General features: G+C 45.3%; 1 long non-coding RNA gene across 1 annotated transcript in view; it reads left to right on the top strand.

The window, feature by feature from the left end:
• The window catches only part of LOC147912284 (uncharacterized), a 68148-nt gene that overhangs the window by 8146 nt on the left and 33356 nt on the right, over positions 1-26646 (top strand). Inside the window, exon 2 of the long non-coding RNA XR_015550047.1 lies at positions 15665-15822. This is a non-coding gene — a long non-coding RNA (uncharacterized LOC147912284). The remainder of the gene's footprint in view (positions 1-15664; positions 15823-26646) is intronic.

Here is a 26646-nt window from a genome sequence, read left to right as displayed (position 1 = left end):
ACAAGAGAACTGGCTAGGGGTCAACCATGAGAGAGCTGGCTTGGGGCCAACCTAGATCCTGTCTGGGAGGGCCACCCGGAGAGTGAAACGACCCGGGCAGAAAGAAGCTAGAAGTCGTGCCACCATTCTAGGGTAAGGGAGGGATAAGTCACACTTGCCTTTGCTAAGAGAACTGAGGTGAGAGATCCATTGATGAGATCAGAGCGGTTCTCCAAAGAACTCACCAAAGGTGAAGAGTCAGCTTAAAGCACCAAGAGTGCTGACCCTAGATCAGCAGGACACGAGCAGCCAAGGAAGACCTTCCCAGGTTCCTCTGTCTCTTTCTTCTCCTCCCCTCAACTTAGACCCAGCAGGAGTCCAGGGTAGCAAGGGGAGGGAGGAAGCCCTTTTCCACTTCCATCGTGTTCCTTGTCCCTACACTTACCCACCTTGTACTCATCCTTTGGGACTTAGCTTGGTTGTCACTTCTTCTAGAAACACTTTCCTAATCTCTCAAGAGTCAGATGCCTCCTCTAAGAGCTCCCAAGACCCCTGTACCTGCCCTAGTGTTTCACATTCTACCATCATTGCCCGTGGACTTGTGGGTGTCCCTCACTAGATTACTGCCTCCAGAGCCAGGGACTGTGCCTTGTAGCTGGAATCTGGGAGGCAGCAACACTTACTTTTCAAGAGTGAGTGGTTGAAGGGGAAGTGATTAACTGGATTGTGGTACATTCATACCGACAATAGTGTGCAGCCATGTAAAACCACGCCTTAGAAGAATCTTGAACAGCATAAGAAAAGTCTCATTATGGATAAAAATGTTAAAAGTGGCTACTTCTATACCAGTATTCGTTTACCAGAAGGGCTAAAATTAAACAGACTGACAACACCAAATGTTGGCAAAGTTGGGAGCCACTGGGATATATTGTGGGAATGTACATGGTATAATAACTTTGGAAAAAGTTCTGGTAGTTTCTTACCCTATGACCCAACAATTCCTTTCTAGAGATCTAAGAGAAATAAAAACATACGTTCACAAAAAGACTTGTACAAACATGTCCACAGCCATTTTGCAAATAATAGCCCCAAATTAGAAACAGCCCAGGTATACATCAATAGGAGACAGGATGAACAAATTGTGGTGTATCCACAGGATGGATTACTCCTCAGCAGAAAAAGGAATCAACTATTGATACGTACAACAACATGGGTGAAACTCAAAAAATTATGTGGAATGAAAGAAGCCTTGCAAAAAGAGTCCAGAATTTTGACTCCATTTACATAACATTCTAGAATAGCCAAAACTGTTCTACGGTAGAAAAAATCAGGCCAGGTTTCCTCTGTGGAATGCAAGAGACGTCTGGCTGGGAAGGGTGATAGAGGTATTCTTTTTTTTGTGTGTGTGAGGAAGATCAGCCCTGAGCTAACATCCATGTCAATCCTCCTCTTTTTTGCCATGGAAGACTGGCCTTGGGCTAACATCTGTGCCCATCTTCCTCCACTTTATATGGGATGCTGCCACAGCATGGCTGGACAAGCGGTGCATTGGTGCGTGCCTGGGATCCGAACCCAGGTCGCCAGCAGCAGAGCGTGTACACTTAACCGCTACGCCACGGGGCCGGCCCCTGATAGAGGTATTCTGTATCTTGATAGGAGGTTGGATGACACGTTTGTCAAAACTCAGCAAGTATACACTTAAGATTTATGCATTGTATGTAAATTTTACATCAAAGGAAAAAAACTATTATTAAATTCCAGTTAATGATAAGTATACTGAGGTAGTTGGGGGCAGTGTACTAATATTTGCAATCTACTTTGAGTTGCATAAAAAACCAAGATAGATTAATGGATGGACGGAGGGGTGCATAGATGGATGCACAAGCAATGGAGTGTAGTAAGGTGTGAGTGGTAAAAGCTAGGGGTGACCATCTGGGGACTCACTGTATGTTAGTGTTCTGTGGCTACTGTAACAAATTACTGGGTGATTTAAAACAACAGAAGTTTATTCTTTCACAGTTCGGTAGGCCAGACGTCTGAGATCAAGGTATGGGCAGGGCCACACTCGCTCTGAAGGCTCTTCTGATTCCTGCCTCTCCCGTCTTCTGGTGGCTGCTGGCATTCCTTAGCTTGTGGCCACATCACTGCAGTGTCTGCCTCTGTGGACACATTTTCTCCTCCTCTGTATCAAATCTCTCTCTGCTTCTCTCTTCTAAGGACATTGTGATTGCATTTAGGGCCAGCCCCAATAATCAGGATAAACACCACCGCATCCCATCTTAAGATCCCTAACTTAATTGTAACTGCAAGAACCCTTTTTCCAAATAAGGCAATATTTACAGGGATCCAGGAATTAGGACTTGATATCTCTGGGGGTCATTGTTTAGCCCAATACAGTCTGTAAACTCCTTTGAGTTTTGCTGTATGTTTAAAAATTTTCATAATAAAGTGGGAAAAAAGTGGTTATCTCTGGATGATAAATTGCTATTGACATTATTATTATTTTTTTAAAAATGGACTTTTTAAAAAGAGCAGTTTTAGGTTCATAGCAAAATTGAGGAGATGGTACGGAGATTTCCCATATACCTCCTGCCCACATACCCACAGCCTTCCCCATTATCAACATCATTCACTGGAGTGGTACGTTTGTTACAACTGATGAACCTTCACTGACACATCATCATCACCCAAAGTCCATAGTTTACGTTCAGGTTCATTCTTGGTGTTGTACGTTCTACGGGTTTTGACAAATGTACACTGATGTATACCTACCATTACAGTATCATACAGAGTATTTTCACTGCCCTAAAAATCCTCTGTGGTCTGTCTATTCAGCCCTTCCTCCTCACTAACCCCTGGCAACAACTGATCATTTTGCTTTCTCAATAGCTTTGCCTTTTCCAGAAGGAAACAGATCCAGAAGGATCCAGTTTCATTCTTTTGCACGTGGCTGTTCAGTTTTCCCAACGCTATTTTTTGAAGAGACTATCCGTTCCCCATTGAGTATTCTCAAAGTATTGTCAAAGTGAGAATTTTAACTTTATTATTAGTTTGTTATTAGTTAACTGTATATGCGTGGGCTTATTTCTGGGCTCTTTATTCTGTTCCACTGGTCTACGTATCTGTTTTTATGTCAGTACCATACTGTTTTGATTACTATAGCTTTGTCATATAGTTTGAAATCAGGAAGCAAGATGCCTCCAGCTTTGTTCTTCTTTCTCGAGATCACTTTGGCTATTTGGGGTCTTTTGTGGTTCCATATGACTTTTAGGATTGTTTTTTTCTATTTCTGTGAAAAATGCCATTGGAATTTTGATAGAAATTGTATTGAATCTATAGATGGCTTTGAATAGTATGGACATTTAAACAATATTAATTCTTCTGATCCATGAACATGGGATATCTTTTCATTTATTTGTGTCTTCTTCAATTTCTTTCATTAATGTCTTATAGTTTTCAGTGTATAGATCTTTCACCTCCTTGGTTAAATTTATTCCTAAGTATTTTATTGTTTATACTGCTATTGTACATGGGATTGTTTTATTTCTTTTTCAGATAGTTCATTGGTAATGTATAGAAATGTAATTGATTTTTGTATGTTGATTTTGTATCCTGCAACTTTATGGAATTTATTTATTAGTTCTAACAGTTTTTTGGTGGAGTATTCAGGATTTTCTATATATAAGATCATGTCATCTGCAAACAGAGACAATTTTACTTCTTCCTACAAATTGGACAACATAGAAGAAATGGATAAATTTCTAGATACATATAACCTACAAAGACTGAATCATGATAAAATAGAAAAATCTAAACCAATCAATAATAGGTAAGGAGATTGAACCAGAAATCAAAAACCTTCTAACAAAGAAAAGTCCAGGACCAGAGGGCTTCATGGTGAATTCTACCCAACATTTAAAGAAGAATTAGTAGCAAGCCTTCTCAAACTTTTCTAAAAAATTGAAGAGGAGGGAAGACTCCCAAACTCATTTTATGAGGCTAGTATTACTCTGATACCAAAGCCAGGTAAGGACACTCGAAGAAAACTATAGACCAATATCCCTGATGGATATAGATGCAAAAATTCTCAACAAAATATTAGCAAACTGAATTCAACAGCCCATTAAAACAACATACACCATGATCAAGTGGGATTTATCCCTGAAACTCAAGAAAGGTTCAACATACACAAATCAATAAATGTGATACATTACATTAATTGAATGAAAGATAAAAATCATAGGATCATCTCAATAGGTGCAGAAAGAGCATTTGACAAAATTCAACGTCCTTTCATGATGAAAACTATCAACAAAGTGTGTATAGAAGGAACATACCTCGAGATAACAAAAGCCATATATGACAAGCCCACAGCTAACATCATACTCAACAGTGAAAGGTTGATTTCACCATTGATACAATCACTCAATGGTAATTATATATATGTATACATAATCTAATACATTGTTGCTATTATTTTGAACAAATTGTTGTCTGTTAGTTCAATTAGGAATAAGAAAAATAAAAGTTTTTGCTTTACTTCACTTATTCATTTGCTGATGGTCTTCCTTTCTTTACGTGGACCCGTTTTTGACCTTTATCATTTCCTTCTCTCTGTAGAACTTCTTTTAACATTTCTTACAAGGCAAGTCTACTGGAAAAAAACTCTCTCAATTTTTGTTTGTCCAAGAAAGTCTTTATTTCTCCTTCATTTTTGAAGAATGATTTTAGAAGGCACAAAATTCTAAGTTAGTGGTTTTTTCCTCTCAACACTTTAAATATTTGGCTCCACTCTCTTCTTGCTTGCATGGTTTCTGAGAAGTCAGATGTAATTCTTATCTCTGCTCCTCTGTGGGTGAGGTTTTTTTTCCTCTGGCTTCTTTCAGGATTTTTTTCTTTATCTTTGATTTTCTGCAGTTTGACTGATATACCTAGGTGTGGGTTTTTTGGCGTTTGTCCTTCCTAATGTTCTCTGAGCTTCCTGGATCTGTAGTATGGTGTCTGAAAGTAATTTAGCGGAAATTTTCAGTCGTTATCCCTTCGAATATTGCTCCTATCCCTTTCTATCTTTCTCCTTCTGGCATTCCTGTTATGTGTATATTATACTCTTTGTAGTGGTCCCACAGTTGGATATTGGGACTTGAACATCCCAGACTTGGATATTCTGTTCTGTGTTTTCAGTCTTTATTCTCTTTACTTTTCTGTTTTGGAAGTTTCTATTGACATGTCCTTAAGCTCTGAGATCCTTTCTTCAGCTGTGTCCAGTCTACTAATGAGCCCATCAAAGGCATTCTTCATTTCTGTTGCAGTGTTTTGATCTCTAGCATTTCTTTTTGTTTCTTTCTTAGAAGTTCCATCTCTCTGCTTACATTGCCCATCTGTTCTTGCATGCTGTCTACTTTATCCATTAGAGTCCTTAGCATATTAATCATTGTTGTTTAAAATTCACAGTCTGGTAATTCTAACATCCATGACATATCCGTCTAGTTTTGATGCTTGCTCTGTCTCCAAACTGTGTTTTTTGGCTCTTAGTATGCCCTGTAATTTTTTCGTGGAGGCGAGACATGATGGACTGGATAACAGGAACTCTGGTAAATGGACCTTTAGTGATGTGGTAGTAAGGTGTGGTGGAGGAAAGCATCTACAGTCCTATGATTAGGTCTCAGCCTTTTGTGAGCCTGTGACTCTGGACTGTGAACTTCATAAGTGTTTCTCAGGTTTTTTTCTCACCCCTTAGGTAGGACGGATGGCTAGAGTTGGCTGGAGTTGGGTGTTTTCCTTCCTCTAGGTCAGTTAGGCTCTGATAATACTCCATCAGGTTAGGCTCTGGTTAAATGGTTTTTCCTGAGGTCAAGCCTTGTTAAGAAGAACAGAATGCTCTTGTGTAGTACAAAATGGTTCCTTTTCCCTCTCCCTGCCAGAAACACAAGAGGATTTTTCTCCCATCTTTACTGTGAGAACCTGGTGGAGCTCCTGGACATAAAACTCACAGAAACGTGGGGGCCCCCAATGACTGGATCCCCCTGGAATTTCTAACTCTCAGGCTTGTCCACACTGAGCCTCCAGCAATTCATTAATTACAGTTCAGGTTTTCGTACCTGGCACTTGTTCCCGTGGAGGTTTCTGCTAATGGGTTTCTGCTTGGGTAAGTGTGAGTCTGTGTCTACCTGCTGGTCTCTCCAATTTTGGGACCAATGCTTTGCCCTGTGACCTCACTTCTCTGATGGATCCAAGAAGAGTTGTTGCTTTTTCAGTTTGTTCAGCTTTTTACTTGTTTTTTTAGGATGAAGTTATGACTTCCAAGCTCCTTACATGTTGGACCAGAAACTGGAAATCTAGCACTATTTTCTTACTTAAGTATTTTTTCTATGATTAGTATGTGTTGTTTCTACAAGTATTAAATTTTAAAGGGGGTGAGGTCATACCTTTGACCCAGTACTTATGCTTTTGTGTATGGGGAGACAAGCTTTATGAACAAAGATGTCCATGGTGGTCATCCAGAATAATCTGGAAATAGCATGTGTCTAATGGCAGGAGAATGCTTGCAGAAATTACACTACAACAGGATAATAGCATGCAAATGCAAAAAGTAGGTGTAAGAAGCGTTTTAAAGCACCATGAAAAGGCATGACTTGGGCTTGTAAATTCAATCAGTGTTTGGAAAGTTTTATAGATTCCAAATTTTCTGTAATATAAGTACTTGTTAATTTATATTTAGAAAAAATGTTATAAAATGTCACTTCTTGGAAGGTTCTCCTAGTCTTTCTGCCCTCCCCAGTGTCCCGCAGCGGCTGTCTTATTGTGGCCAGGCCTCCTGCCTTTGAGGGAAGGGAGCAGGGCTGAGCTCCCCGAGAAGTGCAGTCTTGTCCACTCCCAGCTGAGCTGTGTGTAGTAGGTAGTAGAGTTTTGGGTCAAGTCCATCTACTCGGGGGAAAGTGGTTTCCGTGATTGCTGAGTCTAACCTCCAGCTTCCACTGTTCAGTTCAGCAAATTTCCTCATTTCCTGTCACCCTGCTATCAGCCTGGGCTTCCGCCTGATCCGCGGCTTTTACATTCTTCCAATAACAAACCAAAAACAGTAATAAGCTGGTTTTCAGAATGCCTGAAAAGTTGTGAGGGCAACCGGGCTGATGGAGGTCTCCGTCGTGGAGTGGTTTGGACGGCAGGGCCAGGCGTGGGTCTCCAGGTGGAGTGGCCACAGACCGTGGCATGGCGGCCCTTGGGGGATGGGAGCATGTTACGTTGGCGGGCTGGGGGAGGCACGGCTGGCCCACGAGGCTCTGTCCACTGGCAGGCACTGTCCTCTCCCACATGTGGGTCCAAGGCAGCATTCCTGCTTTGATGACACATTTCCCCGTTGGAAGGAAATCAATCCGTGCAAGTCTCTGCCTCAGACTGCCTGTTCTTTCTCCACGTGCTGCACACAGCGGGTTCCCGTGTGGATCATGGAGCCCATGAGCTATCCACGTGAATACTTTCAAACATGAAAAGAAGGCATGCTGGCCTCTGGCTTGTGTCTTGAGCCTTTGAGTTAGCAACTCACCCACCAGGAACGTGTTCCGAATGGCTGTTCTGCGTGGCAGGGGCTAGTTCTCTGCGGATTCGGAATCTAGATTACTACCAGAGAAAGTAAAGCGTCTGGTGATTTGGGAAGTAAACCTTTCCAGACTTAATTGAGGACCCATGTGACTCCCCAGCTACAAAGAGCACATGTTAGCTGTCGAGTGCGAGTGCGTCTAAAGTGGTACCATTGCCTTGTGTTATTTTGGGTGACCCTGAAAACAGACCCTGCCAGGAAGGCCTAGATGCAAGTGGTTGACTTGGGAGGGACCCAGGTGAGGAGTGGGGGTGGGGAGGAAAGCCAATAAGGGGTGGCTGGTGAGCAGGGTCCTACTGTGGACTTTGGGGCTGAGTTCCCAGGTCCTCTGAGGAATGCTGCTTCCTCAAGGTACTGGACAGCTGGGATCTCTGTTCACTGACTCCCACCCCTCACCATCCGGCTTTAAGTCTCAGTGCTTCTGGGCTGCCCTAAGAGGGCTAAGCAAGCTCCCATGGCCAGAGTAAATCTCCAGGCAGAGAAGCAGGGAGAAGGGACACCTGAGGTGGACATGCCTGGGGGCTGTCCCCTGCTGAAAGGGTATAATGTGTTTGGGGCATACATGTGTGTATGACACCCCTGTTCCCTCAGAAGGAGTGAGAGCCCCGAGACACAGCAGACAACTGAGTTCTAGATGATTCCCCAACTCATCCATCAGTTCAGTCATGGAGCATCAACTGTGTGTCGGGCAGTGTCCTGGGGGCTTGGGAATGGCAGGGAGCAAAAGAGACGAGACCCCCAGCCTCTTGGAGCTTCCATACACACACCAGATATGGAAGCCGTATGGCATGTGAGATGGTGATGAGAGCTACAGAACACAGAAAGGGGAAAGCTAGAGTGGGTTGGAGGCACAAGGTCTGCAGAGGGAAGGAGGCTGCTGTGTTAGATGAGGGGTCAGGGGCACTGAGAAGGGGACGTTTGAACCAATGCTCAGAGCTTTAACCACAAGCAGATCTGGGGGCCATTTTGGTGGTGGCATTGACCACGAGAATCGCCATCAAAGCTGTGTCTCCCGGGAAGCTCAGTGCCACCTCGTCCCATCACAGGACTGCCTGCCATGCCAGAGCATCCTGCTCGAGTGGGGCCAGGAGCCTGGGTCTCTCAGGTCCGGACGCCCACCCTGGGCTTCGTCCACTGAGCGAACTCAAGTGTCTTCCCTGTTTCAATGCATCCTGCACCCACCACAGAGACTCACCTGAGATTTGTCCTTTTCTGGAAGCCTGATCACAACTGAGAGTTCGAGGAGAAAAGTGGGTCAGTGAGTGGGTGGGCAGGTAGCCATTTGTAAGATTAATGAGAGAAATTTTCCACCGAATGGGTGTTCTCGAGTCTGTGCCAGTGGATTAGTTTCCTTGAGTTTCTGTAACAAAGTACCACAAACTTGGTGGCTCAAAACAACAGAAATTTATTCTCTCACAGCCCTGGAGGCCCAAAGTCTGGAATCAAGTCGTCTGCAGGACCCGGCTTGCTTTGAAGCTTCTGGGGAGGATCCGTTCCGGGTCTCTCCAGCTTCTGAAGTGCTGGCATTTCTTGGTGTCCTGGCCCTGTGGACACATCTGTCCAGTCTTTGCCTCCGTCTCCACGTCAGCGTCTCTGCTGCGTCTTCTCCCCTTCCCTCTCTTTATAAAAACACCTGTCACTGGATTAGCGCCCCCCACCCCTCCCCGTCCCCACAATCCATGGATGGCTTCGTCTCGAGATCCTTAACTTAATTGCATCTGCAGATACCTTTTTATTAAATAGGGTCACAGTCACAGGTTATGGGTGGACCTATCTTTTGAGGGCCACCATTCCACCCCCTGCAGCTGGCATGGGAGACTTAGAAAAGCCCCTTTAAAAGCTATTTTCTACTTTTTTTTTTTTGTGAGGAAGATCGGCCCTGAGCTAACATCTGTGAATCCTCCTCTTTTTGCTGAGGAAGACTGGCCCTGGGCTAACATCCATGACCATCTTCCTCTACTTTATGATCATCTTCCTCTACTTTATATGGGACGCCGCCACAGCATGGCTTGGCAAGCAGTGCGTCGGTGTGCGCCCGGGATCCGAACCGGCGAGCCCTGGGCCGCCGCAGCGAAGCGCGCGCACTTAACCACTTGCGCCACCAGGCCAGCCCCTATTTTCTACTTTTTAACTAATTAATATGGAGGCAGTCTCAGGGCAGCCCAGGGGCCACCGCAAAGGCCTGGAGAGTCCACCAGGCTGGCAAGGGCAGGCTCGGGCTCCTGATATTTCTGTGTCACCTATGCACCTCCAGCCATCCCAACCCCATTCCTCCCCACCTCCACAGCCTACACCAGTTTGTACCTGCTTCTCTTTCTCCTAGTTGTCAAATGGCCAGGTAATATAGTGAAGTAAAGAAGCAAGACTTCAAGCCTCAGCTCTAGCATTTTCGAGATTTGTGACCTCGAGCAAGTGGATCTCTGAACCTCTTTGTACCTCATTTTTCCCATCTGTGAAATGGAGATAATTTCTGCTTTATCCTCTTTATCTATGGTCAAGGATGCGAAAAAATCATATGTTAAAAGTGTGTTGGAAACAATAAGGTGCTATAAAAGCATTATCTCATTAGAGACCAAATCTCAACAAAACTCAGGCTTTTCAACTGTAAAATGGGAAAAGTCTTCATATCTTTGATAATTAAATAGGATAATCTGTGTGATAATAGCTGACATATTAAAGATGCCTAAGCAATATCAATTATAATAATAATACTTCAAAAACTGTGTCACCCCTCCAGGATAATGTTTTAGCTTGTAAAATTTTAACTATTCCACACTTGTAAGAATAAAAAGCAGAAAATACAGATTAAGCAAAAATAAGAAAAAATGACATTAGAGATAATCTACAATTAACATTTTATTATTGATCTTTTCAGATTTTTCCCATATATATGAATATATAATTATTTCATAAAAATTGGATCCACAAATATATTTTCATACCATTATTTGTAATGCTTGCTCAGAATTCTAAGTAACTCTATTATTGAACATTTAGATGGATTTTTTTTTCTCTAATAAGACTTATAAGAACATGCAGCCAAAGACTTAAAGGTTAGTCAGGTGAAAGAACCAACTAGAAGTGGAAATGTTAGGTCAAATGATGTGCATATATATATATTTTTAATTGTGGTAAAATATATATAACATAAAATTTACCACTTAACCATTTTATTTTATTTTATTTTTTTATTTATTTTTGCTGAGGAAGACCGGCTCTGAGCTAACATCTATTGCCAATCCTCCTCCTTCCCCCCCCCCAAGCCCCAGTAGATAGCTGTACGTCATAGTTGCACATCCTTCTAGTTGCTGTATGTGGGACGCGGCCTCAGCATGGCCGGAGAAGCAGTGTGTTGGTGCGCGCCCGGGATCCGAACCCGGGCCAGCAGTAGCAGAGCGCACGCACTTAACTGCTAAGCCACGGGGCCGGCCCTTAACCATTTTATTTTATTTATTTATTTTTGTGTGTGAGGAAGATCAGCCCTGAGCTAACATCTGATGTCAATCCTCCTCTTTTTGCTAAGGAAGACTGGCCCTGGGCTGACATCTGTGCCCATCTTCCTGTACCTTACATGGGCCGCCGCCACAGCATGGCCTGGCAAGTGGTGCGTCGGTGAGCACCTGGAATCCGAACCTGTGAACCCCGGGCCGCCGAAGCAGAGTGCGTGCACTTAGCCGCTTTGCCACCGGGCCGGCCCCGCACTTAACCACTTTAAAACGTGCAGTTCAGTGGCGTTAAGTACATTCACATTGTTGTGCAACTATCACCACCATCCATCTCCAGAACTTTCTCTCCTTCCCAAACTGAAACTCTGTCCCCATTAAACTCTAACTCCCCCAGCCCCTGGCAACCACCCTTCTACTTTCTGTCTTTATGACTTTGACTACTCTGCGTCCCTCGTGTAAGTGGAACTATACTGTATTTGTCCTTCCGTGACTCACTTATTTCGTTACTATAATATCCTCAAGGTTCATCCATGTTGTGGTATGTATCAGAATTTGCTTCCTTTTGAAGGCTGAATAATAGTCCACTGTATACATAGACCACATTTTGCTTATCCGTTCATCAGTCGATGGACACTTGGGTTGCTTCTACCTTTTGGCTAATGTGAATAATGCTGCTATGAACAGGGGTGTGCAAATATCTCTTTGAATTCCTGCTTTTGGTGCTTTTGGGTGGATTTGCTAGATCACATGATAATTCTATTTTTAATTTTTTTGAGGAAATGCCATTCTATTTTCCATAGAGGAAAACATTTTGCATTCCCACCAACTGTGCACAAGGGTTCCAATTTCTCCACATCCTCACCAACACTTGTTATTTTCTGATTTTTGACAGTAGCCATCCTAAGGGGTATGAGGGATGATGTGCATATTTTTAAGGCTCTGAAATTAATTGCCAAACTATTCAGCAGAAAAGTAATACTTCGTGCTCTTACCAGCAATGGATAGAGCAACTGTTTCCACCCTCTTTATGAATGCAGAGCATCCTTGATAATTTTTGGTTGGGTGTTTGCAAGAGGGAGCATGGGCATGGAGACAGGAGCCCAGAGGACTAGGCCCACCTGCCCAAGAGAAAGACCCACCCAGCTGAGACCTCCCCCAGCTGATTGCCCTCTCGGGTTAAAAATCCCATGTTTGCAGCTCCGTGAATTATGTCTTCGGTGTTTTCTTTCTGATGTGCACACTGAAACCTTTACAAGAGGCGAGAGGAACTCCTCTTAAAACCAAGCAGTACACAAAATCATATCACAGAATACAGAGCCCTCTCCTGCTCCTGGAACCCCTTCTTCCCAAGAAATCTACTCGAAAAGATGGTGAAAATTTCTGCCTGGGCCAGCACTTTCTTCGGCTGTCACTGGATCTCTTCGGTGCTCTTGGCACTGAGGAGATGTCACCCCAAACAGAGCTACTGTCGCCATTTTGATCTCATGGCTGAGTTTGGGGAACTGGCAGTTATCTCCATACGATGTGGAAATAGTGGCTAATTCACATAAAAAGAGGTTAATTAGATGAAAAACATGCAAATCGTTGTGCAGACTGGACCTTTACCAATGACTTCTCTCACAGCTTTCCTTACCAGCCAGGTCGGTTGACTCCTTGCCTGTGGTCTTCTGGACTGATCCTGCTAGATTTTCCCTCAAAGCCAGAGGGGACCCTCGTGCAAGCTGAGCCCAAAGCCCTGCAGAGCAGCCCACCCTCGGCAGCACCCCTAGAACCCATCTTCGCTGCCATAAGCACTGCCTGCCCCCCTCCCGGGACTGCAGCTCTAAGGCGACGAGAAGGCAGGCTCTCAGTCCCCGCTCTGGAGCAGAAGTTTGGTTAATCTCTACAATGCAGTCGATCCTCATTACTCGTGGGCTCTATATTTGTGACCTGGCCTACCTGCTGATAGTTATTGGTAACCCCTACATCAATACTCGTGCTACTTTTGGGGTCATTCTTCAACACGTGCAGAAGGGTGAAAAATTGGAGTTGCTCCACACACACGTTCTGATTTGAGGGTGACAAGGAGAAAGTCTGCCTTCTTGTTTTCTCTCTGACTTATTAATGTATCTTTTTCGTGGTCTATTTAGTGCCACGTTTTTGGCATTTTTGTGCTTTTTATTGGTGTCTTTGCTATTTAAAATGGCCTTTCAAGCCTAGTGCTGAAGAGCTGTCTAGTGTTCCTAAGTGCAAGAGGGCTGTGTCGTCCTCATGGAGAAAACATGTGTGTCAGATGAGATTCATTCAGGCGTGAATTATAGTTATGTTGGCCGTGAGTTCAACACTCATGAATCAACAACATATATGAAATAAGGTGTCTTTAAATAGAAACACACATAAAACAAGGTCATGCATTGATTAGTTGATGAAAATGTTGTGACGAGGCTTGTAGGAGCCTCCCAGGAGCAATGGTGCTGTATTCACAAATTCAGTGTTTGCAGTGACTTCATAGACCATAATTACTGCACATAATGAGAATGCACTATATGTGTTTTGCCTGTATTATCAAAATTTTTCTTTGTTTGGTTGAAGACTCAGAGCAAGGTTTTCACTGTGGCTCAGCCGGCATGGTATTTCCAGTACTTCTAGTGCTAGAAAGTACATCTAGCACTCTCAGTACCTCTAACCCTTCGAGTAATTCTAGTACTTCTGGTACTAGCTTCCAACTCTGCTCCATTCCCCCCTCCCAGGGCACCTGCAGCCTGTGTTGGGTCCCAATCACTTAACTAATTGGATCTCAAGATTCTTAACTAATTACGTGTGCAAAGCCCTATTTCCAAATAAAGTCACGTTCATTTCCAGGTGGAAATGAACTTTCGGGGGACACTCTTCCACCACTACAGCGTTATACAGAGACCCGTCTTCCCAATGGTAGCAGGCTCTCATGGCTGCCTATACACTATCCATCCCCCTTCTTCTTGGACAGCCAGACCACAGTTTTGCTTCTAATAGCAATGAGCCCAGCCCCAGGCAGGGGAGCATGATCAGTCAAGGGCAATTGTGTGAGTCCTCTTCTCTGATTTCCCAGCTTCCCTTTTGGCTAGGGGAGGCCACGTGCTCTAGTCTGGCCAATGAAGCTTTATGTGCTGAGCGGGTTTCTGAGAGAGCTTGTGCTTTCCTATAATAGGGGACAGATGTGGCTAGCACAGTTCCCCACCCCTTCCCCTATCTTCCTGCCTGGAATGCAAAAGTGATGTCTGGTTCTGCAGCAGCCACTTCCAACTATGAAGGAACAAGCATGAAGGCAACAGCAAATTTACTGGGATGGTCAGGGGAGATAACAGACAGAGCCTTGGTCTGTGTAGGCATCACTGAGCAGCCAAACCTACCTCTTGTGTTCTTCTTATGTGAGAAAAACAGGTCCCTGCAGCCGTGATGGCTACTTGTTCACCAAAGCCTTTTCTCTTCTTTCTGGCCACATAGTGGGACTACATTTCCCATCCATCCTTGCAGTTAGGTGTGGCCGTGAGAATGGATTCTATCCAGTGAAATGCAAGTCTGGCCCCTGGACACCCCCTGCAGTGGCTTTCTGTCTTCTTTCTCCTTTGCCTGCTGGGGGTGCACATTACTGCGAGGCCCAGGGAGGGTGAAGCTGGTCCCTGAATTACTGGGGGGAACAGCGTGTCTGCTGACTGGGAACAGCTGCCTTGGACAGTTGCAAGAACAAGAAATCGGCTTCTATCATGCCAGAGCTAGCGTGCGTTGTGTAGTCTGTTCTCATGGTCAGTGATGTGCTGAAAATAATGAGCTTTGGGCTCTCACACCAGGGGCCTCTGGAGGCAGCAGAGGCCCCCATGTGCAGGGCAGTCTCTGCAGGTGGAGGGTTTCTGATAAGGCCCTTACAGTGTGCTTCCTCGGTGGGCAGAGTCCCTTCCTGTGGCTCAGTTCCCACTTGGCTGTCCCTGGCCTGGCCTGGCAGATGATCCTGCCTGTGGCCACACCGCTTTCCCAGGCGGGCCAAGACTGGCCTTCTGCTCCCAAGTAGTTGGCTGTGATGCTTTCTGCTCGGGCTGTGGAGCACCGTGGTGGCCTGCCAGGCCCTGGCACTGGCACGCCTGGCATGGTCTGTGACGCCTTGGCCAAGCCCTTCAACCACCCTGAGACCAGCTTCCTCATCAGAGCTGGAGTCCCTCCCATGGAGGGCTGGGGAGAGGACCCCAGGGATGATGCTCGTTCAGGGCTCAGGACCTCGTGAGAGCTCAGTAAAAGACCATGATTCTTGGTGATGGCGTTAGCATTAAACTTAGGGACAGAGCCTCAGGGAGGCCTCAGCATCCTTTGCTGGGACGTAGTACCTCCCTGAGAACTTGGCCCTTCAGCAGCAGAGGGTCCTCCAGGGGGAGGTGATGATTGGATGGAGATAACATTGAAAGTAGATGCTTCTGGAGTGGCGAGGCAGGTCGCCATCTATTACTAGCGGGGTGGAGGAATGGTCTTGGCTCTTGGGTGCGCTCGTTATCCTGCCCATTTTAGAGACAGAGGAACTGAGATTCAGAGAGGAAGTTAAGGACCCAAGATCACCCAGCCAGGAAAGGGCAGGGTGAAGGTGGGGCTTGGTGTTCTTAACCCAGCTCGCCCAACTTTCTTCTTCTCCCGATGATAGAATGGTGGAGTCCCGCTCCCCACGGCATCCTGCTCTCGAGGGACCAGCAGCAGGTTTGTGAGGGGCAGCTGCCCGGAGGCGGGGGTGCCCTGCGACCCTGCAATAAAGTCCCAGGACACAAAACAGGAATCCACTCCAAAGGGGAGCTGCTAAGGAAGGTGAGTAGCCATAAATAAATAGTTGGCTGAGCCCACCTGTTTATTCTTGCTAATAATCCTGCAAATCCAATCAGAGCCGTTTCCTGATAGGAAACCACTGACCAAGGTGTATACTGGCCGAGCCTCTGCCAGCACGCATTATGCCTTTTTTCTGTTTAAAGAGCCAGCTTTCAAATGTTCTTAATAAAACGTTTATATCTATCATGCAACGTATAAATAAATATTTTAATATAATTGGAAGAACGCAGAGAATTGTAAAAATTCTAGAAGTTTTACTCCTGATTGGCTGAGACTCAATAAACTCCGGTTTGATGTACTCTGATTTATAGGTGTGCAAAGCCAGCTTTTGGGCATTGAGAGAGGCTGTTAATGCTGTAATGATGTTTAAACGCTGACAAATGAACTGCTTGGGCCACACCTTTGACACCGAGAAAGGAATTGTTAGGGCTGGAAGATCTGCCTTTCCACACTTTCCTTCCTTCCTCTGAGCTGATGGAGCGGGTTCCCGGACAGAGAGGAGTGCCCATCAGGGGCATTGGGCTCCCCATGGGGCAAGGTGTGGGCGCCACGAGAAAGCGCGGTGTGGCTTCTTTCTCGATCTGGCCCCTAATTAGGGACTTTCTCATTAAAATAACAAGGACCGTGTCAGCTAGAAATACCAGCACATGTTTTTACTTTTCTCAGTTTCAATGGAAACCACATGTAGAATCTGTCCCTTCCTTTTTCCCCTCCAAAATACAAACGGAGGAGCTGGTCCAGGGGTCCACCTCATTGCTCAGTGCCGAACAGAGGCTCGGGGGAGCCCCTCTGCCTCCCGACACCAGGATGTGAATTGGGCTTCTCCAGGCACCTTCTCGCCAGCCCTGCCTGGGGAGGCTGGCCCGTGCGGAGCGGCATGCTAATTTTAACCTCCTGATTGATCACATATGGCTCCTGGGCTCCAGGTCTCCTCTGCTATCCAGAGCGGGGCGTTTTCCCATGGCAGGCGCAACCCGAGCAGACCTGGGTGGTTATTTATAAACCCTCCCAAATGCCAAAGCACCACGAATGATCCATTCCCCCAGTTCACAGGAACATATTTTCGGCATAACTCATCACTTTGAAGATGGGTCCAAACTTTTGTTCACATTTATTGACAGGAAGTTGTTTTTCAAAGCTCCAGGCAGCGGGTGGGCCCCACGCCAAGGGGCTCCAGCACCTTCTCAAGCTGGCGCGGCGCTGTGGGCCCTGGAATTGCGCCTGCCCTCCCACCTACCTCTCCTTTCTGTAGAATTTGCCTGGAGGGTAAAGAGTACTCTTCCCTTTGTCAGTGTTCTCTTTTTCTTTCTTTTTAAGGGAAAAACCACTTATTGGAAGTGTGGGAGGTTCGTTTCCTCTGAATTCTTCAAGGTTTCTAGGGCTCTCCCAGACCCCCGCCCAGCACTGGCCGTTCTCTGAGGGCTCCTTCCCTGATGGGTCTTCTCTGGTCAAGCTTTCTCTTCCCTGCACCTCCGACTTGAGCAGAATCCGAAGGCCGCCGAGGCTGGACTCCTCGTGTGGATTCCCACACTGGGGCTGCTGGACCCCGCTGTGGACACACTTTCTCAAGTCAGTGACAGGGCTGTCCATGGAGAATGTCCTCACCTTGTGCTCAGAGTTCTGAGTCGCGCACTGTCCCCAGAGCTCTCTCCCCTCAGCTGGGAAATAGGAATTTGAGGGTTGTTTCCAAGGCCTTGTGGGGCCTCCTGAAGGAGGATCCGGCAATGTGGGATCTCCCATGGCTTCACCCTATACTGCCCCTGCCGAGGCCCACCTGGGTGTCTGTGACCCCTGGGTCCCTTGGGCCCCAGAACCACATGTCCAGTCCTCTGCAGGACAGCTCCCCCGGATGCCATGTGAATGTCCCCAAATCATCTAGCCTGCAAAAGAACTCCTCATCTCTCCTTTAAATAACCCCCAGTGACCCCAACCAGAAGCCCAGTGGTCTTCCCAGAGCCCTCCCAGCTTCCCAGCCCTCACTGGTCATAAATATTTCTTTGATCTCGTCCCTCTTCCCCCCCACCCCCCACTGCCCGTTTCAGGCCCTCCTCACTTCTCTTCTGGATCATTCTCAGACCTTGGTGGATATCTTCTCTGGGGCTCAAATTCCTTGTCTGTAAATTGGGGTTAGTACCAATATCCCCCCTCCCTGGGGGTGACGAGCATATCATAAGTTATACTTGAAAGCACTCAGGATGGTTGCTGGACATCGTAAGCGCTAGATAAGGTGTTGTGGGGTTATTTTCCCACTGGTCTCTGCATTACCTTCTCGCTCCAACCCAGTCCCTTCCTCACACAGCCACTGAGAAGATCCTTTAAAAACACACCCCTGGTGCTATCATCCTATGCTGGCACTCTGTGGTCACTGTTGGAACCAGGGGTTCGGTCCCCCATCCTTGGCATGGGGCGCAGGCCCCATGATCACCTAAAACGTGTGGGTTGAGAATATTGCGGGAGAGGCTATGGTGCCCGTGTGGACCAGGGACTGGGTGGTCAGGCCCCCACAGTGTTCCCTCTCCTGAGTCTTCTGATTCTGTGTAGTGACCTGTCAATCCATTGTTTGGCTTTAGCTTCAACAATGCCCAGATACCATATTGCACTGAAGTCTTTCTGTACCGGTATGCCTCCAAACTTTTGAAACCAGAAGGCTTCGAAAGCTAACGTTTTTGGTGTAACTGGTGGGGAGGAGCAGGAAGGAACGGTGGAAAAAGTTAATGGGTCCATTTGTCTTGGAAGAAACAGGGAACATAGTATCTTATAGAAGGGCCGCGGGGCTGGCCCTGGTCCAGTGGACAGGGCCTGATGTTCGGAGTGGCCTGCCACCTGTGGCTCTGCCTGGGAATCCTGCAGCTGCCTGCTGCTGGGGGAGGACGATTTGGTTCTGGAGACAGTGGGCTTGGTGTAGAGAGGCCTGACCACAGGCACTAGGCATGGCAAGAACTGGGAGGGTTTGGCCCTTTCCAGCGGCTTTGTTCATTTTGTTTTCAAACATTAGCAATAGGACAGAAGGCCCCAGTCTGTTAACAGTCCTCGCTGAGCCTTCTGTGCTTGGAAAGGCAGAGCTGCTGGTGGCAGCGGATACTAACTTAATTAAGCTAGTCGGTGCCTAACCAGCCACCTACGTGAGGTGATCCGCCTGCCCTCTCGGCGTTTCAGCTCGTTAATCTGGGAAGTGGCGGTTGGACTGGTGGGTCCCTGGCCGTTCTGGGCAGGTTTCCATGCCCACTGCAGAGCCTGCTGATGCCCCCAGGAACATAGCAACTGATCTGCCGCGATCAAGGTGGCTGTGATGGGAACTGGAGTGTCTGGGGGCCCGTCAGCCTCCCTGGGGCTGGCCTTGCTGGTCTCCACAAACCCCGAGTGGCAGAGAATGTTCAGCAGCCAGCCATGCGCCTGCAATAGTGCCTAGGCACTCCGGTCACCCGCTGTCCCCACTGCCAGCCTCTCGTTGGGGGGGGGTCTCTGGGCTCAGCATTGCGCTGCTGCCTCCGGAGGACCCCTCCTGCCTTCCCACCTCAGGGGACCCTCTGTTCCCCTTTGTCTTGGCGTGTGCAGCGTCACACTCTCTGGTCCCTTTCATCACTTTGGGGGGTACTCCCTCCACATTCTCAGGTGGAAGTGTTTAGGCTCAGTCCCAACAGCCACCCCTCTGAATTTCCCCACCCCAGCGCTGTGCCCCCCTGCAAATGGGGCCCACATGTACAGTGATGCAGGATGGAGACAGGCCCGGCCTGCCAAGAATGTGGTGGGAAGCCTCCCCGGGCGTGGGTGACGCCGTTGAAGGGAGCTCTGCGTGAGCCCACAGGGAAAGCAGTATCTTCCTCCTGCTTGGAAACGCGGGAGGAGACCCCCTCAGAGTGGGAGGGCCTGCCACGGCTGCCAGATGCTGTGAAGTGGCGCTGGGACAGGAGGAGGAGGTGATGGGAGGGGATGGGGGCAGGACCAAGCTGCGTGGCCTCCACCAGTGGCTGCAAAGTGGCCCATCTCAGTGGCCTTACTTTGGCCCAAGTAGAGTCACACTTAAGTCTCCCCAGCTCCCATCTTCCAGGCTGAAAGAGAACCGAGATGCCCCTCTTGTGGGACCTGGCAGCTCCCTGCCTCCCTGGGACACCACAGAAGGTCCACATCCAACCTTGCGCTGCCCAGTAGTCTTGGGAACTGCTATGTCCTTCTTTCGCCATTCTGCTTGCGTTTCTCTAGAAATTACTTTAAAAATGTACAACCTTGTAAACATATTATATTCACTTCCATTTGATCCCCACAATAACTCCAGAAAATGAGTTTATCTCCATGCTAGAGGCTCGTGGAGGTCAAATGACTTTCCTGAGTCCATGGGATCTTGACGGTCACGGAGGGATCGGAACTGGTCTTCTCACCCCATGGCCGTTCTTTGTTTTTCCTGTTTGAGAGGGCCTTGGAGACGGAGTCTGTGCCTTGTCTATCTCACAGAGCTGTCCGTTTTTATTGGTGGTTCCAGATTTGGGGAAGCGGCAGGGGATTCGGGTGTGAAAATCAGCTGAGCTGGGTTTGAGCATGACGGGCAGGGAGGCTGGGGGTCCTCCTCTTGGACAACCAGCTGGTCCAAGCTCAGGACCCAGGACAGCCCACAAACGTACCCTTGGCACCCAGACCTGTCCTCGGCTCCATGGCACCCTGAGCATTTGCTGCATGAAGGGTGGACAGATGGGTGAATTAATGTTCCAGTGAGTATGGAGTGTTCATGCTCAGCGAAGAGGCTGGGCTGGCTGGGAGCCTGCGGAGTCTCTGTGCCATCACCCTGGTCCCCTCTGGGGGAGCAGGAAATCAAGCCAGGAAGATGAGCACAGAATTCCTCAGGGGGAAGACACATGCATACATCACCAGTCATTCATTCTGGACATTCCCATCCTGGTGACCCGGTGGCTGCCTGCCCATCCTTGCCATATCGTGCTTGGACCCACCAGTCCTGCTTTGTGCCCCAATATCCGAGGGAAACCAGCCAGCAACCACAGCATCCATTGTAGGGAACCTCCTGGATCCCCTCTGCAGGTTCCTGCCTCTCTTGTCCTCAGACCAGTGGGTCTTTCCCCCAGCTTGTCCATCTCTGCTGGCCCCTTTGTCTGGCCGTCCTGGGCTTCTGTTCCTGCGTTGGTTCTTGCCCTGCTGCTCTGCTACAGCTGGTCTCTGGAGAGAAGCCCCGCCCCCGGCCAGTGAGGTGTGAAGAGGCTGGGGGTCAGTTCTTCCCGGTGGCTAACTTCCTGTCTGTGTGCTAAGACTTCCAGTCCTTGACGGGAAAAAGCCAGGAAGCCATGACTCAAATCATAAAACCTCGGATTGGAAGCTGGTATGAGCTCTTTCTCCTTGAGGAGCAATTTCAGTCGATGTATCACCCTAAACGGATTGGGTCATAATGAGTTATGGTACAATGAAAATCATTCCTGCCAAGAGAGCAAATGCAGATGAAAGGCAGGGTGAGTCACCCCAGCTCTCCATGTCCCTGGCAGAAGTGAGACACCTCTCCCTGCGACCCGAACAGCCCGTGACACAGGTGCCAGGCACAGGCAGCTCCGGACGCCAGCATGTCCTCCCAAGACTGTGGGACATCCAATTCCTTCAAGCGTCACCTTCCAGGACCCGCTTTCCAATGCCTGGACACCTCTTGCTCTCTTCTTGTTTGCTTCCAAGCTCCAGACAGTCCACCCTTGGCCTAGCATCACTTGGCCGGAAATCGCACAATTTCCATTTTAGGACAAGATTTTAAAAGCTGCTTGATTTAACGTTCAACGTTGCTTGTGCTCCCATAGGTGGTGTCTGCGATGATGTGACAGCAGGGGAACAGATTCTGGCTTCTACTCTTACTTACAGGAACATATGAACACTATTTTCTTTCTGCTAAAAATAGTCAAGTCCTGGCGCTGCCGACCACAAGATGCTGACCAGGACAGGTCACTCGCTTAACCCCTTAGTCTCATTTTCTTTGTCTGTAAGGTGGGGACTTCCACAAGACAAGGCACATGGAAGTGCTCTTTAAACTGTAAAGATGATGGCTGCTTTAAAAATATTGTTGTGACCAAGGTGTTGGAGAGACATTTTGTTAGGAGGCAATGCCTTAAGAAGAACTAATTTCTCTGGTGTTTTGGAAACACCAAAAAGGGCAAAATTCTAGCATTGTGAAAGAGTTGAGTAACTGCTGCCTCACTAGCTGCTCTATTTCCTCTCACTATTATTTTTGGCGTCTCAGATGTTAACTGACATAAATAGATTATTTCTCCCATGTCCCCCATCTCTCTTTCAGGATTTACAATGATAGGAAAATCTCAACGGCAAGACCGTGAGGCAGGGGCCTAGGAATGGGATGGGAAATGTTCCTTACAATGTGGGAGGCCCTTTTCCCTAAGTCAGACATTTTTTTTTTAAATAATCTAGGGAAGAATTCATCTGGATATTAGAGTTTGCTTTATAATGCTTAAAATAGTTTGGTGTTAATATATATTTTTTACTTCTGTTGAAATCTGATGAAACAGAGAACGTGCAAAACATCTTGATACAAAATGCCTAGGAATGTTGGCTAAAATATAACACATATAATAACATGACTTACTAGAAGGTATCTTTTATAAAGACCCAAACCAAAGAGGGAACAGCAACCGGAAATACGTGGGAATTGATGCCAGAGCTGCACTGGGGCAGGTGCGAAGGCAGGAAAGACGAAAGTTGATGTTACTTTGTATTTCTTTTTAACTAATGAGTTCTTTTCTTGGGTTTTAATGATTGTGTAGAAACAGGAGATGAATCTTTGAGCTCATAAGAGGCTGGAGGTTAGAACCGAGCTTCCTAAATATGAGTCGTCCCACTCCTTTGAAGAGCTACACTTTCAGTGAAAAGGTGGACCAGAAAAGAATCCAGCCGTTGGTACACGGAGATGACAGAAAGCCTGTCAACCTTGGTCTGATTCCAAAGAGAAAAAAATGGTTGCTTTTGAGATTTGTAGCTGGTGGCTATCCTCAGGTATATTTGGGGTTTGAATTGATACTATCTGAGTGGCATAGAGCCTCAATCTGACAGGTTAGGAAAAAGTTAACTGTGGGCTGGTAATACCTCTGGATCACCTGGCAGGAGAGAATGCAAAACCTCTGTGGATGGGCACAGCGAATTCTCACAGATAAACTCCAATGAAGATGAGCTCAAAGTCCAAAGGTGCCAATGGATGGGAAAAATAAACTCTTAAGTTCGTAGATATAACAAACAGTAGGATTAGATCCCTAAGAGCTTCATGTAACAATATTACCAAATAAAGATTATAAAATAGTTAAGATTAAAGACACAATGGGGGAAAAAAAAAAGCAAAAAGAACAAGCCACCAACAAAGTAAAACAAAAGACAAGGAAGATTTAAAAAGACCAAAAGAGAACTTCTCGGAATAAAATATACAGAAATTAAAATTTACCAAAACCCTCAATGGTTAGGTTAAAAACTGATTAGACACAACAAAATGGAGAGTTAGTAAAGTGGAAGATCACTGTGAGCTCATGGAGATAAAGAGAGGGAAAATTTGGAAACAAGGTTGATAGACATGGAGAATGGGCTAAGAAGGTCCAAGTGAAGTACAGGAGGAGTTCCAGACGGAACACATAGAGAGAAGGGTAGCGAGATCAAAGAGATGATGACTGAGAACTTTCCAAAATTGAGGGCAGTTCTGAATTCTCTGATTCAGGGAAAAAACAGTTCTAAGAAGGATGGGTAAAAGGAAATTTACACCTATATATACATAACAGTAAGCTATGTTAGCAGACTGAAAATGAAGAGAATACCTTAAAAGTGCCAGAAATAAAAGATTACCTAAAAAGGAATGGCAGTTAATTTCGCTGCCACTTCTCAACAGTAACCAGAGGGCAGTGAAATTATATCTTCAAAGTGTTGAGCTAAAATAGAAATTTCTACCTAACTAAACTGTCATACCAGAGTTAGCAAGAAATGATGAAAAACAAAACCTTAGAGAATTTATCACTAACAGACTCTCACTAAAAGAACTTCTAGAAATGTACTTTAGCAAGAAGAAAACTGAACTCAGAAGGAAGAAGTGAACTTCAAGCAGAATGGTGAGCAAATAAATTAGTAAACAAATGGATAAATCTAAACAAGGATTGACAATGTAAACAGTAATAGTATTAATGACATTTTAAATGTTTAAAAACATGTAGGATCTGAAATAGTGGATGAAATAACATGTAAGTTAGGAGGAGAATAATCCAATAATAATAATAATAATCCAATAATAATAATAATAATCCATAAAATCCTTAAATGGTCATATGAACAAATGGATTAACTTCAGACTTTGTCATGTCCAGTACACATGTTAAAATTTTAATCATGACACTAAAAGAATAGAAGTAGAATTTGTAACTTTCAAAACAGTAAAGGAAAAATGGAAAAAAATAACCTCTCTAGTCCTATAGGACAAGGGTCAGGTTTTTCTATAAAGAGCCAGATGGTAAATATTTTGACTTGATGTGCCATACGGTTTCTGTGGCAACTGTTTAGGTCTGTCATTGCAGTGTGAAAGGAGCCATTGAGAAGATTTAAACAAATGGGCATGGCCGTGTTCCCATACAGCTTTATTTACAAAAACAAGCATTGGACTGGGTTTAGCCTGTAGGCTGAGTTTGCCAATCCTTGCTCTAGAAGATAGGAAAGGAGGAAAATGTAGGAAGATAGAAAGCACAAAATGGGAAAAATAATCCAAACAGGTTAATGACCACAAGAAATAGAAATGAATTGAATTTGCTGGATAAAGACACAGACTGATACATTAAGATAAATTAAAAAATATATATGACTCTATGATTTTAGTAAGACAAATACTTAAACCATAAGGAGAACAGAAAGGTGGAAAGTAAAAGTGGGGAGATAGATATCCCAGGCAGATGCTAGTGAAGAGAACAGTTATTAACGACATTAGCACACAAAATAGACTTTAAGGAAAAAACCATAAATAATGGTAAAGGGGGTCATTATAAAATGGTAAAAGGAAGATTTCACCAGGAGAAACTTATAAACTTATATACCCCAATAACATAGCTTTAAAATATATAAAGCAAGATTTGATAGAATTACAAGGAGAGGTTTATAAGTCCACCCTTGCAGTGTGACAAAGAAAGGATATGGACTTTTAAAAGACAAATTAAGAACTTTGATCTAATGATATATAGCATGTTGCACCTAAAAATAAAGAATGCATATTCTTTTCAAACACACATGGAACTGTTATAATGTTCATATATTAGGTCGTAAAATAAGACTCAACAAATATTAAAAAACTGGGATTATGCAGGCCATATTTTCTCTGCCCAATGCAATTGTTAGAAGTCAATAAATTTAATAAAGTGATACATTTGGGTATTTTAAAGCACAGTTATAATAAGTCATGATTCAAAGAAGAAATTAAAATAGAAATAAGAATATATTAAGAATTGAGTGATAATGAAAATACCACATATCCAAACTTGTGGAATGCGCTTCAAGTGGGACTTAGAACAAAATTAATAGCTTACATACGATGCAGAGAACCCATACAACCAAAAGCAGGTTCTTGAAGAGACTAGTAATTTAGAAAATTTTCTGGCTATGTTTCTCAAGGATGAGAGAGAGAGGGGATCGGGGAGAATGAGAGAGAGAGAATGAGAGACAGTGAGAGCCAAATAAACAACTACAATGGCAGGAATAAAAAAGGCACAGATATACAGATAAGAATGAGTTTTAAAAAACGATAATAGGATTCTGTGTAAACAATAGTGTACACCTGAAATTACACAATGTTTTAAACCATTGTGATCTCAATAAAATTACTGGAAAAAAAGTATAACAAAAAGAATAATAATAATATCTTGTGGATAACCTTGAAAATTGATAACAACATTGTCAATCCCCTAGAAAAATATAAATTACCAACACTGACTTAAGAAGGAGTAGAAAAACTGCGTATGCTCATTAATAAAATTGAATCAATAGTTAAAAAATCTACCCACAAAATTCCTGCCAGGTGCAGACAGTTTAGAGATAGGTTCTACTAAATATTCAAGAAACACTCTCAACTTTTACAAACTGCTCCAGAGAACAGACAAAGGTAGAACAATGGGCTGCTTCATTTTGTATGTGTGTATGACTTTGATGTCCAAACTAGACTGAGGGCCAGATGAAAAAATCAAATTATTGGCCACAGGCACCCATGATGGCGGATGCAAAAAATTTAAACAAAATATCAACTGACTGAATCTAGCAGTGTATATATAGAAAACAGATCATGACACAGTTGGGTTAGTGACTATTCAAACCCAAATCTGTGGCCTTTCTTAAAAGAGCCCAATTTCTGTGGCATTATTCACCATGATGCCATGCTTAGTCACTGCCAGAACAACGATCACTTGGTCCAGGTCAGCCTCAAGCTAGATGACCAATGGAGAAAAATGCCCAGCCATTGGCCCAGGGAAGTGCTTACCAGGATGACCAGGTCAAGGGTCCTTTAGCATCATGCAGGTGGAAGTTCGAGCTTCAAAGCCTGCTGGGTTCTTAGACACACATTCACTCCAGCCTTTTGGTCTGTCTTTTGGTCCAGCTCCCCCCGAGCTTACCTGAACCTGTAAAGATCCTACCTGAACACACCTGAGCTCGTCAACTCCGACAGATTCAGATCATGTCAGGTTCTCAGCTCCCTGCTTCTATCCTCGTTAAAAAAATAAGAAAATAATTATTCTATTTTACCTGTTACAGAATTCTTGTTCATTATGTTCATTGCACAAATGTTGGAAAATAAAGAAGAAAATGAAA

The sequence above is a fragment of the Ceratotherium simum genome, chromosome 37 (assembly GCF_057802395.1).
Source record: "Ceratotherium simum simum isolate JZ-2026a chromosome 37, ASM5780239v1, whole genome shotgun sequence".
Taxonomy (NCBI): Eukaryota; Metazoa; Chordata; class Mammalia; order Perissodactyla; family Rhinocerotidae; genus Ceratotherium; species Ceratotherium simum.
The sequence above is the reverse complement of the archived record's forward strand: the minus strand, read 5'-3'. Positions and strand labels throughout refer to the sequence as shown.